The sequence below is a fragment of the Antedon mediterranea genome, chromosome 7 (genome assembly GCF_964355755.1).
Source record: "Antedon mediterranea chromosome 7, ecAntMedi1.1, whole genome shotgun sequence".
Classification (NCBI taxonomy): domain Eukaryota; kingdom Metazoa; phylum Echinodermata; class Crinoidea; order Comatulida; family Antedonidae; genus Antedon; species Antedon mediterranea.
In genome coordinates this window covers 13115148-13131265 of record NC_092676.1, presented here as the reverse complement: position 1 = coordinate 13131265, position 16118 = coordinate 13115148, and positions in this window count along the sequence as shown.

Below are 16118 nucleotides of genomic sequence, written 5' to 3'. Positions count from 1 at the left end.
CGATTTGAAGCTATTTTGTACACTTTGATGTTTTTGTGTGAAAAGTTTTATCGAAATGCTCAAAATGCTCTAAAACGGTTTTAAATGTGATTTTAAGCACTTTGATGTTTTTGTGTAACCAAGTTCCATCGAAATGCACAAAATGGTTTAAAACGTCTCCAAATGCGATTTGGAGATATTCTAAACACTTTGGTCTTTTTATGTTAACAAATTTTTTCGAAATGCACAAAATAGTCTAAAACGTCTCCAAATGCGATTTGAAGCTATTTTGTGCACTCTGATTTATTTGTGTGAAAAGTTTTATCGAAACGCTCAAAATGGTCTAAAACGGTTTCAAATGTGATTTTAAGCACTTTGATGTTTTTGTGTAACCAAGTTTCATCGAAATGCACAAAATGGTCTAAAACGTCTCCAAATGCGATTTGAAGCTATTTTGTACACTTTGATGTTTTTGTGTGAAAAGTTTTATCGAAATGCTCAAAATGGTCTAAAACGGTTTCAAATTTGATTTGAAGCTATTTTGTACACTTTGATGTTTTTGTGTGAAAAGTTTTATCGAAATGCTCAAAATGCTCTAAAACGGTTTCAAATGTGATTTTAAGCACTTTGATGTTTTTGTGTAACCAAGTTTCATCGAAATGCACAAAATGGTCTAAAACGTCTCAAAATGCGATTTGAAGCTATTCTAAGCACTTTGGTGTTTTTATGTTAAAAAGTTTTTTCGAAATGCACAAAATGGTCTAAAACGTCTCCAAATGCGATTTGAAGCTATTCTGTGCACTTTTATGTTTTTGTGTGAAAAGTTTTATCGACATGCTCAAAATGGTCTAAAACGTTTTCAAACACGATATTAAGCTATTTTGTGCAATTTGATGTTTTTGTGTGAAAAGTTTTATCGAAACGCACAAAATGGTCTAAAACATCTCTAAATGCGATTTGAAGTTATTTTGTGCACTTTGATGTTTTTGTGTGAAAAGTTTTATCGAAATGCTCAAAATGCACTAAAACGGTTTTAAATTTGATTTTAAGCACTTTGATGTTTTTGTGTAACCAAGATTCATCGAAACGCACAAAATGGTCTAAAACGTCTCCAAATACGATTTGAAGCTATTTTGTACACTTTGATGTTTTTGTTTGAAAAGTTTATCGAAATGCTCAAAACGCTCTAAAACGGTTTTAAATGTGATTTTAAGCACTTTGATGTTTTTGTGTAACCAAGTGTCATCGAAATGCACAAAATGGTCTAAAACGTCTCCAAATGCGATTTGGAGATATTCTAAACACTTTGGTCTTTTTATGTTAACAAATTTTTTCGAAATGCACAAAATGGTCTAAAACATCTCTAAATGCGATTTGAAGCAATTTTCTACACTTTGATGTTTTTGTGTGAAAAGTTTTTCGAAAATCACAAAATGGTCTAAAACGTCTCCAAATGCGATTTGAAGGAATTTTGTACACTTTGATGTTTTTGTGTGAAAAGTTTTTTCGAAAAACACAAAATGGTCTAAAACGTCTCCAAATGCGATTTGGAGATATTCTAAACACTTTGGTCTTTTTATGTTAACAAATTTTTTCGAAATGCACAAAATGGTCTAAAACGTCTCTAAATGCGATTTGAAGATATTCTGTGCACTTTGATATTTTTGTGTGAAAAGTTTTATCGACATGCTCAAAATGGTTTAAAACGTTTTCAAACACGATATTAAGCTATTTTGTGCAATTTGATGTTTTTGTGTGAAAAGTTTTATCAAAATGCACAAAATGGTCTAAAACGTCTCTAAATACGATTTGAAGTTATTTTGTACACTTTGATGTTTTTGTGTGAAAAGTTTTATCGAAATGCACAAAATGGTCTAAAACCTCTCTAAATGCGATTTGAAGCTATTTTGTACACTTTGATGTTTTTGTGTGAAAAGTTTTATCGAAATGCTCAAAATGCTCTAAAACGGTTTCAAATGTGATTTTAAGCACTTTGATGTTTTTGTGTAACCAAGTTTCATCGAAATGCAAAAAATGGTCTAAAACGTCTCCAAATGTGATTTGAAGATATTCTAAACACTTTGGTCTTTTTATGTTAACACATTTTATCGAAATGCACAAAATGCTCTAAAACGTCTCCAAATGCAATTTGAAGCTATTCTGTGCACTTTGATGTTTTTTGTGAAAAGTTTTATCGAAATGCTCAAAATGGTTTAAAACGATTTAAAATGGTTTAAAACGATTTTGTGCAATTTGATGTTTTTGTGTGAAAAGTTTTATCGAAATGCACAAAATGGTCTAAAACGTCTCTAAATGCAATTTGAAGCTATTTTGTACACTTTGATGTTTTTGTGTGAAAAGTTTTATCGAAATGCACAAAATTGTCTAAAACCTCTCTAAATGCGATTTGAAGCTATTTTGTACACTTTGATGTTTTTGTGTGAAAAGTTTTATCGAAATGCTCAAAATGCTCTAAAACGGTTTTAAATGTGATTTTAAGCACTTTGATGTTTTTGTGTAACCAAGTTTCATCGAAATGCAAAAAATGGTCTAAAACGTCTCCAAATGTGATTTGAAGATATTCTAAACACTTTGGTCTTTTTATGTTAACACATTTTATCGAAATGCACAAAATGCTCTAAAACGTCTCCAAATGCGATTTGAAGCTATTCTGTTCACTTTTATGTTTTTGTGTGAAAAGTTTTATCGACATGCTCAAAATGGTCTAAAACGTTTTCAAACACGATATTAAGCTATTTTGTGCAATTTGATGTTTTTGTGTGAAAAGTTTTATCGAATTGCACAAAATGGTCTAAAACATCTCTAAATGCGATTTGAAGCTATTTTGTGCACTTTGATGTTTTTGTGTGAAAAGTTTTATCGAAATGCTCAAAATGCTCTAAAACGGTTTGAAATGTGATTTTAAGCATTTTTATGTATTTGTGTAACCAAGTTTCATCGAAATGCCCAAAATGGTCTAAAACGTCTCTAAATGCGATTTGAAGCTATTTTGTACACTTTGTTGTTTTTATGTGAAAAGTTTTATTGAAATGCACAAAATGGTTTAAAACGTCTCCAAATGCGATTTGAAGCTATTCTGTGCACTTTGATGTTTTTTTGTGTAAAGTTTTATCGACATGCTCAAAATGGTTTAAAACGATTTCAAACACGGTATTAAGCTATTTTGTGCAATTTGATGTTTTTGTGTGAAAAGTTTTATCGAAATGCTCAAAATGCTCTAAAACGGTTTTAAATGTGATTTTAAGCACTTTGATGTTTTTGTGTAACCAAGTTCCATCGAAATGCACAAAATGGTTTAAAACGTCTCCAAATGCGATTTGGAGATATTCTAAACACTTTGGTCTTTTTATGTTAACAAATTTGTTCAAAATGCACAAAATAGTCTAAAACGTCTCCAAATGCGATTTGAAGCTATTTTGTGCACTTTGATTTTTTTGTGTGAAAAGTTTTATCGAAATGCTCAAAATGGTCTAAAACGGTTTCAAATGTGATTTTAAGCAATTTCATGTTTTTGTGTAACCAAGTTTCATCGAAATGCACAAAATGGTCTAAAACGTCTCCAAATGCGATTTGAAGCTATTTTGTACACTTTGATGTTTTTGTGTGAAAAGTTTTATCGAAATGCTAAAAATGCTCTAAAACGGTTTTAAATGTGATTTTAAGCACTTTGATGTTTTTGTGTAACCAAGTTCCATCGAAATGCACAAAATGGTTTAAAACGTCTCCAAATGCGATTTGGAGATATTCTAAACACTTTGGTCTTTTTATGTTAACAAATTTTTTCGAAATGCACAAAATAGTCTAAAACGTCCCCAAATGCGATTTGAAGCTATTTTGTGCACTTTGATTTTTTTGTGTGAAAAGTTTTATCGAAATGCTCAAAATGGTCTAAAACGGTTTCAAATGTGATTTTAAGCACTTTGATGTTTTTGTGTAACCAAGTTTCATCGAAATGCACAAAATGGTCTAAAACGTCTCCAAATGCGATTTGAAGCTATTTTGTACACTTTGATGTTTTTGTGTGAAAAGTATTATCGAAATGCTAAAAATGCTCTAAAACGGTTTCAAATGTGATTTTAAGCACTTTGATGTTTTTGTGTAACCAAGTTTCATCGAAATGCACAAAATGGTCTAAAACGTCTCCAAATGCGAATTGAAGCTATTTTGTACACTTTGATGTTTTTGTGTGAAAAGTTTTATCGAAATGCTCAAAATGGTCTAAAACGGTTTCAAATGTGATTTGAAGCTATTTTGTACACTTTGATGTTTTTGTGTGAAAAGTTTTATCGAAATGCTCAAAATGCTCTAAAACGGTTTCAAATGTGATTTTAAGCACTTTGATGTTTTTGTGTAACCAAGTTTCACCGAAATGCACAAAATGGTCTAAAACGTCTCCAAATGCGATTTGGAGATATTCTAAACACTTTGGTCTTTTTATGTTAACAAATTTTTTCGAAATGCACAAAATGGTCTAAAACGTCTCTAAATGCGATTTGAAGATATTCTGTGCACTTTGATGTTTTTGTGTGAAAAGTTTTATCGACATGCTCAAAATGGTTTAAAATGATTTCAAACACGGTATTAAGCTATTTTGTGCAATTTGATGTTTTTGTGTGAAAAGTTTTATCGAAATGCACAAAATGGTCTAAAACATCTCTAAATGCGATTTGAAGCTATTTTGTGCACTTTGATGTTTTTGTGTAAAAAGTTTATCGAAATGCTCAAAACGCTCTAAAACGGTTTTAAATGTGATTTTAAGCACTTTGATGTTTTTGTGTAACCAAGTTTCATCGAAATGCACAAAATGGTCTAAAACGTCTCTAAATGCGATTTGAAGATATTCTGTGCACTTTGATATTTTTTTGTGAAAAGTTTTATCGACATGCTCAAAATGGTTTAAAACGTTTTCAAACACGATATTAAGCTATTTTGTGCAATTTGATGTTTTTGTGTGAAAAGTTTTATCGAAATGCACAAAATGGTCTAAAACGTCTCTAAATGCGATTTGAAGCTATTTTGTACACTTTGATGTTTTTGTGTGAAAAGTTTTATCGAAATGCACAAAATGGTCTAAAACCTCTCCAAATACGATTTGAAGCTATTTTGTGCAGTTTGATTTTTTTGTGTGAAAAGTTTTATCGAAATGCTCAAAATGCTCTAAAACGGTTTCAAATGTGATTTTAAGCACTTTGATGTTTTTGTGTAACCAAGTTTCATCGAAATGCACAAAATGGTCTAAAACGTCTCCAAATGTGATTTGAAGCTATTTTGTGCAATTTGATGTTTTTGTGTGAAAAGTATTATCGAAATGTTAAAAATGCTCTAAAACGGTTTCAAATGTGATTTTAAGCACTTTGATGTTTTTGTGTAACCAAGTTTCATCGAAATGCACAAAATGGTCTAAAACGTCTCCAAATGCGATTTGAAGCTATTCTGTACACTTTGATGTTTTTGTGTGAAAAGTTTTATCGAAATGCTCAAAATGGTCTAAAACGGTTTCAAATGTGATTTGAAGCTATTTTGTACACTTAGATGTTTTTGTGTGAAAAGTTTTATCGAAATGCTCAAAATGCTCTAAAACGGTTTCAAATGTGATTTTAAGCACTTTGATGTTTTTGTGTAACCAAGTTTCATCGAAATGCACAAAATGGTCTAAAACGTCTCCAAATGCGATTTGGAGATATTCTAAACACTTTGGTCTTTTTATGTTAACAAATTTTTTCGAAATGCACAAAATGGTCTAAAACGTCTCAAAATGCGATTTGAAGATATTCTGTGCACTTTGATGTTTTTGTGTGAAAAGTTTTATCGACATGCTCAAAATGGTTTAAAACGATTTCAGACACGGTATTAAGATATTCTGTGCACTTTGATGTTTTTGTGTGAAAAGTTTTATCGAAATGCACAAAATGGTCTAAAACCTCTCTAAATGCGATTTGAAGCAATTTTGTACACTTTGATGTTTTTGTGTGAAAAGTTTTTTCGAAAAACACAAAATGGTCTAAAACGTCTCCAAATGCGATTTGGAGATAATCTAAACACTTTGGTCTTTTTATGTTAACAAATTTTTTCGAAATGCACAAAATGGTCTAAAACGTCTCTAAATGCGATTTGAAGATATTCTGGGCACTTTGATATTTTTGTGTGAAAAGTTTTATCGACATGCTCAAAATGGTTTAAAACGTTTTCAAACACAATATTAAGCTATTTTGTGCAATTTGATGTTTTTGTGTGAAAAGTTTTAACAAAATGCACAAAATGGTCTAAAACGTCTCTAAATGCGATTTGAAGCTATTTTGTACACTTTGATGTTTTTGTGTGAAAAGTTTTATCGAAATGCTCAAAATGCTCTAAAACGGTTTTAAATGTGATTTTAAGCACTTTGATGTTTTTGTGTAACCAAGTTCCATCGAAATGCACAAAATGGTTTAAAACGTCTCCAAATGCGATTTGGAGATATTCTAAACACTTTGGTCTTTTTATGTTAACAAATTTTTTCGAAATGCACAAAATAGTCTAAAACGTCTCCAAATGCGATTTGAAGCTATTTTGTGCACTTTGATGTTTTTGTGTGAAAAGTTTTATCGAAACGCTCAAAATGGTCTAAAACGGTTTCAAATGTGATTTTAAGCACTTTGATGTTTTTGTGTAACCAAGTTTCATCGAAATGCACAAAATGGTCTAAAACGTCTCCAAATGCGATTTGAAGCTATTTTGTACACTTTGATGTTTTTGTGTGAAAAGTATTATCGAAATGCTCAAAATGCTCTAAAACGCTTTCAAATGTAATTTTAAGCACTTTGATGTTTTTGTGTAACCAAGTTTCATCGAAATGCACAAAATGGTCTAAAACGTCTCCAAATGCGATTTGAAGCTATTTTGTACACTTTGATGTTTTTGTGTGAAAAGTTTTATCGAAATGCACAAAATGGTCTAAAACCTCTCTAAATGCGATTTGAAGCTATTTTGTACACTTTGATGTTTTTGTGTGAAAAGTTTTATCGACATGCTCAAAATGGTTTAAAACGATTTCAAACACGGTATTAAGCTATTTTGTGCAATTTGATGTTTTTGTGTGAAAAGTTTTATCGAAATGCACAAAATGGTCTAAAACATCTCTAAATTCGATTTGAAGCTATTTTGTGCACTTTGATGTTTTTGTGTGAAAAGTTTATCGAAATGCTCAAAACGCTCTAAAACGGTTTTAAATGTGATTTTAAGCACTTTGATGTTTTTGTGTAACCAAGTTTCATCGAAATGCACAAAATGGTCTAAAACGTCTCCAAATGCGATTTGGAGATATTCTAAACACTTTGGTATTTTTATGTTAACAAATTTTTTCGAAATGCACAAAATGGTCTAAAACGTCTCTAAATGCGATTTGAAGATATTCTGTGCGCTTTGATATTTTTGTGTGAAAAGTTTTATCGACATGCTCAAAATGGTTTAAAACGTTTTCAAACACGATATTAAGCTATTTTGTGCAATTTGATGTTTTTGTGTGAAAAGTTTTATCGAAATGCACAAAATGGTCTAAAACCTCTCTAAATGCGATTTGAAGCTATTTTGTACACTTTGATGTTTTTGTGTGAAAAGTTTTATCGAAATGCTCAAAATGGTTTAAAACGTCTCCAAATGCGATTTGAAGCTATTCTGTGCACTTTGATGTTTTTTTGTGAAAAGTTTTATCGACATGCTCAAAATGGTTTAAAACGATTTCAAACACGGTATTAAGCTATTTTGTGCAATTTGATGTTTTTGTGTGAAAAGTTTTATCGAAATGCACAAAATGGTCTAAAACGTCTCTAAATGCGATTTGAAGCTATTTTGTACACTTTGATGTTTTTGTGTGAAAAGTTTTATCGAAATGCACAAAATGGTCTAAAACCTCTCTAAATGCGATTTGAAGCTATTTTGTACACTTTGATGTTTTTGTGTGAAAAGTTTTATCGAAATGCTCAAAATGCTCTAAAACGGTTTTAAATGTGATTTTAAGCACTTTGATGTTTTTGTGTAACCAAGTTCCATCGAAATGCACAAAATGGTTTAAAACGTCTCCAAATGCGATTTGGAGATATTCTAAACACTTTGGTCTTTTTATGTTAACAAATTTTTTCAAAATGCACAAAATAGTCTAAAACGTCTCCAAATGCGATTTGAAGCTATTTTGTGCACTTTGATTTTTTTGTGTGAAAAGTTTTATCGAAATGCTCAAAATGGTCTAAAACGGTTTCAAATGTGATTTTAAGCACTTTGATGTTTTTGTGTAACCAAGTTTCATCGAAATGCACAAAATGGTCTAAAACGTCTCCAAATGCGATTTGAAGCTATTTTGTACACTTTGATGTTTTTGTGTGAAAAGTATTATCGAAATGCTAAAAATGCTCTAAAACGGTTTCAAATGTGATTTTAAGCACTTTGATGTTTTTGTGTAACCAAGTTTCATCGAAATGCACAAAATGGTCTAAAACGTCTCCAAATGCGATTTGGAGATATTCTAAACACTTTGGTCTTTTTATGTTAACAAATTTTTTCGAAATGCACAAAATGGTCTAAAACGTCTCTAAATGCGATTTGAAGCTATTTTGTACACTTTGATGTTTTTGTGTGAAAAGTTTTATCGAAATGCTCAAAATACTCTAAAACGGTTTCAAATGTGATTTTAAGCACTTTGATGTTTTTGTGTAACCAAGTTTCATCGAAATGCAAAAAATGGTCTAAAACGTCTCCAAATGTGATTTGAAGATATTCTAAACACTTTGATGTTTTTTGTGAAAAGTTTTTATCGAAATGCTCAAAATGGTTTAAAACGATTTAAAATGGTTTAAAACGATTTTGTGCAATTTGATGTTTTTGTGTGAAAAGTTTTATCGAAATGCACAAAATGGTCTAAAACGTCTCTAAATGCAATTTGAAGCTATTTTGTACACTTTGATGTTTTTGTGTGAGAAGTTTTATCGAAATGCACAAAATTGTCTAAAACCTCTCTAAATGCGATTTGAAGCTAATTTGTACACTTTGATGTTTTTGTGTGAAAAGTTTTATCGAAATGCTAAAAATGCTCTAAAACGGTTTTAAATGTGATTTTAAGCACTTTGATGTTTTTGTGTAACCAAGTTTCATCGAAATGCAAAAAATGGTCTAAAACGTCTCTAAATGCGATTTGAAGCTATTTTGTACACTTTGATGTTTTTGTGTGAAAAGTTTTATCGAAATGCTCAAAATGCTCTAAAACGGTTTCAAATGTGATTTTAAGCACTTTGATGTTTTTGTGTAACCAAGTTTCATCGAAATGCAAAAAATGGTCTAAAACGTCTCCAAATGTGATTTGAAGATATTCTAAACACTTTGGTCTTTTTATGTTAACACATTTTATCGAAATGCACAAAATGCTCTAAAACGTCTCCAAATGCAATTTGAAGCTATTCTGTGCACTTTGATGTTTTTTGTGAAAAGTTTTATCGACATGCTCAAAATGGTTTAAAACGATTTAAAATGGTTTAAAACGATTTTGTGCAATTTGATGTTTTTGTGTGAAAAGTTTTGTCGAAATGCACAAAATGGTCTAAAACGTCTCTAAATGCAATTTGAAGCTATTTTGTACACTTTGATGTTTTTGTGTGAAAAGTTTTATCGAAATGCACAAAATTGTCTAAAACCTCTCTAAATGCGATTTGAAGCTATTTTGTACACTTTGATGTTTTTGTGTGAAAAGTTTTATCGAAATGCTAAAAATGCTCTAAAACGGTTTTAAATGTGATTTTAAGCACTTTGATGTTTTTGTGTAACCAAGTTTCATCGAAATGCACAAAATGGTCTAAAACGTCTCCAAATGCGATTTGAAGCTATTTTGTACACTTTGATGTTTTTGTGTGAAAAGTTTTATCGAAATGCTCAAAATGCTCTAAAACGGTTTCAAATGTGATTTGAAGCTATTTTGTACACTTTGATGTTTTTGTGTGAAAAGTTTTATCGAAATGCTCAAAATGCTCTAAAACGGTTTCAAATGTGATTTTAAGCACTTTGATGTTTTTGTGTAACCAATTTTCATCGAAATGCACAAAATGGTCTAAAACGTCTCCAAATGCGATTTGGAGATATTCTAAACACTTTGGTCTTTTTATGTTAACAAATTTTTTCGAAATGCACAAAATGGTCTAAAACGTCTCTAAATGCGATTTGAAGATATTCTGTGCACTTTGATGTTTTTGTGTGAAAAGTTTTATCGACATGCTCAAAATGGTTTAAAATGATTTCAAACACGGTATTAAGCTATTTTGTGCAATTTGATGTTTTTGTGTGAAAAGTTTTATCGAAATGCACAAAATGGTCTAAAACATCCCTAAATGCGATTTGAAGCTATTTTGTGCACTTTGATGTTTTTGTGTAAAAAGTTTATCGAAATGCTCAAAACGCTCTAAAACGGTTTTAAATGTGATTTTAAGCACTTTGATGTTTTTGTGTAACCAAGTTTCATCGAAATGCACAAAATGGTCTAAAACGTCTCTAAATGCGATTTGAAGCTATTTTGTACACTTTGATGTTTTTGTGTGAAAAGTTTTTTCGAAATGCACAAAATGGTCTAAAACCTCTCCAAATGCGATTTGAAGCTATTTTGTGCACTTTGATTTTTTTGTGTGAAAAGTTTTATCGAAATGCTCAAAATGCTCTAAAACGGTTTCAAATGTGATTTTAAGCACTTTGATGTTTTTGTGTAACCAAGTTTCATCGAAATGCACAAAATGGTCTAAAACGTCTCCAAATGCGATTTGAAGCTATTTTGTACACTTTGATGTTTTTGTGTGAAAAGTATTATCGAAATGTTAAAAATGCTCTAAAACGGTTTCAAATGTGATTTTAAGCACTTTGATGTTTTTGTGTAACCAAGTTTCATCGAAATGCACAAAATGGTCTAAAACGTCTCCAAATGCGATTTGAAGCTATTCTGTAAACTTTGATGTTTTTGTGTGAAAAGTTTTATCGAAATGCTCAAAATGGTCTAAAACGGTTTCAAATGTGATTTGAAGCTATTTTGTACACTTTGATGTTTTTGTGTGAAAAGTTTTATCGAAATGCTCAAAATGCTCTAAAACGGTTTCAAATGTGATTTTAAGCACTTTGATGTTTTTGTGTAACCAAGTTTCATCGAAATGCACAAAATGGTCTAAAACGTCTCCAAATGCGATTTGGAGATATTCTAAACACTTTGGTCTTTTTATGTTAACAAATTTTTTCGAAATGCACAAAATGGTCTAAAACGTCTCTAAATGCGATTTGAAGATATTCTGTGCACTTTGATGTTTTTGTGTGAAAAGTTTTATCGACATGCTCAAAATGGTTTAAAACGATTTCAGACACGGTATTAAGATATTCTGTGCACTTTGATGTTTTTGTGTGAAAAGTTTTATCGAAATGCACAAAATGGTCTAAAACCTCTCTAAATGCGATTTGAAGCAATTTTGTACACTTTGATGTTTTTGTGTGAAAAGTTTTTTCGAAAAACACAAAATGGTCTAAAACGTCTCCAAATGCGATTTGGAGATAATCTAAACACTTTGGTCTTTTTATGTTAACAAATTTTTTCGAAATGCACAAAATGGTCTAAAACGTCTCTAAATGCGATTTGAAGATATTCTGGGCACTTTGATATTTTTGTGTGAAAAGTTTTATCGACATGCTCAAAATGGTTTAAAACGTTTTCAAACACAATATTAAGCTATTTTGTGCAATTTGATGTTTTTGTGTGAAAAGTTTTATCAAAATGCACAAAATGGTCTAAAACGTCTCTAAATGCGATTTGAAGCTATTTTGTACACTTTGATGTTTTTGTGTGAAAAGTTTTATCGAAATGCTCAAAATGCTCTAAAACGGTTTTAAATGTGATTTTAAGCACTTTGATGTTTTTGTGTAACCAAGTTCCATCGAAATGCACAAAATGGTTTAAAACGTCTCCAAATGCGATTTGGAGATATTCTAAACACTTTGGTCTTTTTATGTTAACAAATTTTTTCGAAATGCACAAAATAGTCTAAAACGTCTCCAAATGCGATTTGAAGCTATTTTGTGCACTCTGATTTATTTGTATGAAAAGTTTTATCGAAACGCTCAAAATGGTCTAAAACGGTTTCAAATGTGATTTTAAGCACTTTGATGTTTTTGTGTAACCAAGTTTCATCGAAATGCACAAAATGGTCTAAAACGTCTCCAAATGCGATTTGAAGCTATTTTGTACACTTTGATGTTTTTGTGTGAAAAGTTTTATCGAAATGCTCAAAATGGTCTAAAACGGTTTCAAATGTGATTTGAAGCTATTTTGTACACTTTGATGTTTTTGTGTGAAAAGTTTTATCGAAATGCTCAAAATGCTCTAAAACGGTTTCAAATGTGATTTTAAGCACTTTGATGTTTTTGTGTAACCAAGTTTCATCGAAATGCACAAAATGGTCTAAAACGTCTCCAAATGCGATTTGAAGCTATTTTGTACACTTTGATGTTTTTGTGTGAAAAGTATTATCGAAATGTTAAAAATGCTCTAAAACGGTTTCAAATGTGATTTTAAGCACTTTGATGTTTTTGTGTAACCAAGTTTCATCGAAATGCACAAAATGGTCTAAAACGTCTCCAAATGCGATTTGAAGCTATTCTGTAAACTTTGATGTTTTTGTGTGAAAAGTTTTATCGAAATGCTCAAAATGGTCTAAAACGGTTTCAAATGTGATTTGAAGCTATTTTGTACACTTTGATGTTTTTGTGTGAAAAGTTTTATCGAAATGCTCAAAATGCTCTAAAACGGTTTCAAATGTGATTTTAAGCACTTTGATGTTTTTGTGTAACCAAGTTTCATCGAAATGCACAAAATGGTCTAAAACGTCTCCAAATGCGATTTGGAGATATTCTAAACACTTTGGTCTTTTTATGTTAACAAATTTTTTCGAAATGCACAAAATGGTCTAAAACGTCTCTAAATGCGATTTGAAGATATTCTGTGCACTTTGATGTTTTTGTGTGAAAAGTTTTATCGACATGCTCAAAATGGTTTAAAACGATTTCAGACACGGTATTAAGATATTCTGTGCACTTTGATGTTTTTGTGTGAAAAGTTTTATCGAAATGCACAAAATGGTCTAAAACCTCTCTAAATGCGATTTGAAGCAATTTTGTACACTTTGATGTTTTTGTGTGAAAAGTTTTTTCGAAAAACACAAAATGGTCTAAAACGTCTCCAAATGCGATTTGGAGATAATCTAAACACTTTGGTCTTTTTATGTTAACAAATTTTTTCGAAATGCACAAAATGGTCTAAAACGTCTCTAAATGCGATTTGAAGATATTCTGGGCACTTTGATATTTTTGTGTGAAAAGTTTTATCGACATGCTCAAAATGGTTTAAAACGTTTTCAAACACAATATTAAGCTATTTTGTGCAATTTGATGTTTTTGTGTGAAAAGTTTTATCAAAATGCACAAAATGGTCTAAAACGTCTCTAAATGCGATTTGAAGCTATTTTGTACACTTTGATGTTTTTGTGTGAAAAGTTTTATCGAAATGCTCAAAATGCTCTAAAACGGTTTTAAATGTGATTTTAAGCACTTTGATGTTTTTGTGTAACCAAGTTCCATCGAAATGCACAAAATGGTTTAAAACGTCTCCAAATGCGATTTGGAGATATTCTAAACACTTTGGTCTTTTTATGTTAACAAATTTTTTCGAAATGCACAAAATAGTCTAAAACGTCTCCAAATGCGATTTGAAGCTATTTTGTGCACTCTGATTTATTTGTATGAAAAGTTTTATCGAAACGCTCAAAATGGTCTAAAACGGTTTCAAATGTGATTTTAAGCACTTTGATGTTTTTGTGTAACCAAGTTTCATCGAAATGCACAAAATGGTCTAAAACGTCTCCAAATGCGATTTGAAGCTATTTTGTACACTTTGATGTTTTTGTGTGAAAAGTTTTATCGAAATGCTCAAAATGGTCTAAAACGGTTTCAAATGTGATTTGAAGCTATTTTGTACACTTTGATGTTTTTGTGTGAAAAGTTTTATCGAAATGCTCAAAATGCTCTAAAACGGTTTCAAATGTGATTTTAAGCACTTTGATGTTTTTGTGTAACCAAGTTTCATCGAAATGCACAAAATGGTCTAAAACGTCTCCAAATGCGATTTGAAGCTATTCTAAGCACTTTGGTGTTTTTATGTTAAAAAGTTTTTTTCGAAATGCACAAAATGGTTTAAAACGTCTCCAAATGCGATTTGAAGCTATTCTGTGCACTTTTATGTTTTTGTGTGAAAAGTTTTATCGACATGCTCAAAATGGTCTAAAACGTTTTCAAACACGATATTAAGCTATTTTGTGCAATTTGATGTTTTTGTGTGAAAAGTTTTATCGAAACGCATAAAATGGTCTAAAACATCTCTAAATGCGATTTGAAGCTATTTTGTGCACTTTGATGTTTTTGTGTGAAAAGTTTTATCGAAATGCTCAAAATGCACTAAAACGGTTTTAAATTTGATTTTAAGCACTTTGATGTTTTTGTGTAACCAAGATTCATCGAAACGCACAAAATGGTCTAAAACGTCTCCAAATACGATTTGAAGCTATTTTGTACACTTTGATGTTTTTGTTTGAAAAGTTTATCGAAATGCTCAAAACGCTCTAAAACGGTTTTAAATGTGATTTTAAGCACTTTGATGTTTTTGTGTAACCAAGTGTCATCGAAATGCACAAAATGGTCTAAAACGTCTCCAAATGCGATTTGGAGATATTCTAAACACTTTGGTCTTTTTATGTTAACAAATTTTTTCGAAATGCACAAAATGGTCTAAAACATCTCTAAATGCGATTTGAAGCAATTTTCTACACTTTGATGTTTTTGTGTGAAAAGTTTTTCGAAAATCACAAAATGGTCTAAAACGTCTCCAAATGCGATTTGAAGGAATTTTGTACACTTTGATGTTTTTGTGTGAAAAGTTTTTTCGAAAAACACAAAATGGTCTAAAACGTCTCCAAATGCGATTTGGAGATATTCTAAACACTTTGGTCTTTTTATGTTAACAAATTTTTTCGAAATGCACAAAATGGTCTAAAACGTCTCTAAATGCGATTTGAAGATATTCTGTGCACTTTGATATTTTTGTGTGAAAAGTTTTATCGACATGCTCAAAATGGTTTAAAACGTTTTCAAACACGATATTAAGCTATTTTGTGCAATTTGATGTTTTTGTGTGAAAAGTTTTATCAAAATGCACAAAATGGTCTAAAACGTCTCTAAATACGATTTGAAGTTATTTTGTACACTTTGATGTTTTTGTGTGAAAAGTTTTATCGAAATGCACAAAATGGTCTAAAACCTCTCTAAATGCGATTTGAAGCTATTTTGTACACTTTGATGTTTTTGTGTGAAAAGTTTTATCGAAATGCTCAAAATGCTCTAAAACGGTTTTAAATGTGATTTTAAGCACTTTGATGTTTTTGTGTAACCAAGTTTCATCGAAATGCAAAAAATGGTCTAAAACGTCTCCAAATGTGATTTGAAGATATTCTAAACACTTTGGTCTTTTTATGTTAACACATTTTATCGAAATGCACAAAATGCTCTAAAATGTCTCCAAATGCAATTTGAAGCTATTCTGTTCACTTTTATGTTTTTGTGTGAAAAGTTTTATCGACATGCTCAAAATGGTCTAAAACGTTTTCAAACACGATATTAAGCTATTTTGTGCAATTTGATGTTTTTGTGTGAAAAGTTTTATCGAATTGCACAAAATGGTCTAAAACATCTCTAAATGCGATTTGAAGCTATTTTGTGCACTTTGATGTTTTTGTGTGAAAAGTTTTATCGAAATGCTCAAAATGCTCTAAAACGGTTTGAAATGTGATTTTAAGCATTTTTATGTATTTGTGTAACCAAGTTTCATCGAAATGCCCAAAATGGTCTAAAACGTCTCTAAATACGATTTGAAGCTATTTTGTACACTTTGTTGTTTTTATGTGAAAAGTTTTATTGAAATGCACAAAATGGTTTAAAACGTCTCCAAATGCGATTTGAAGCTATTCTGTGCACTTTGATGTTTTTTTGTGTAAAGTTTTATCGACATGCTCAAAATGGTTTAAAAC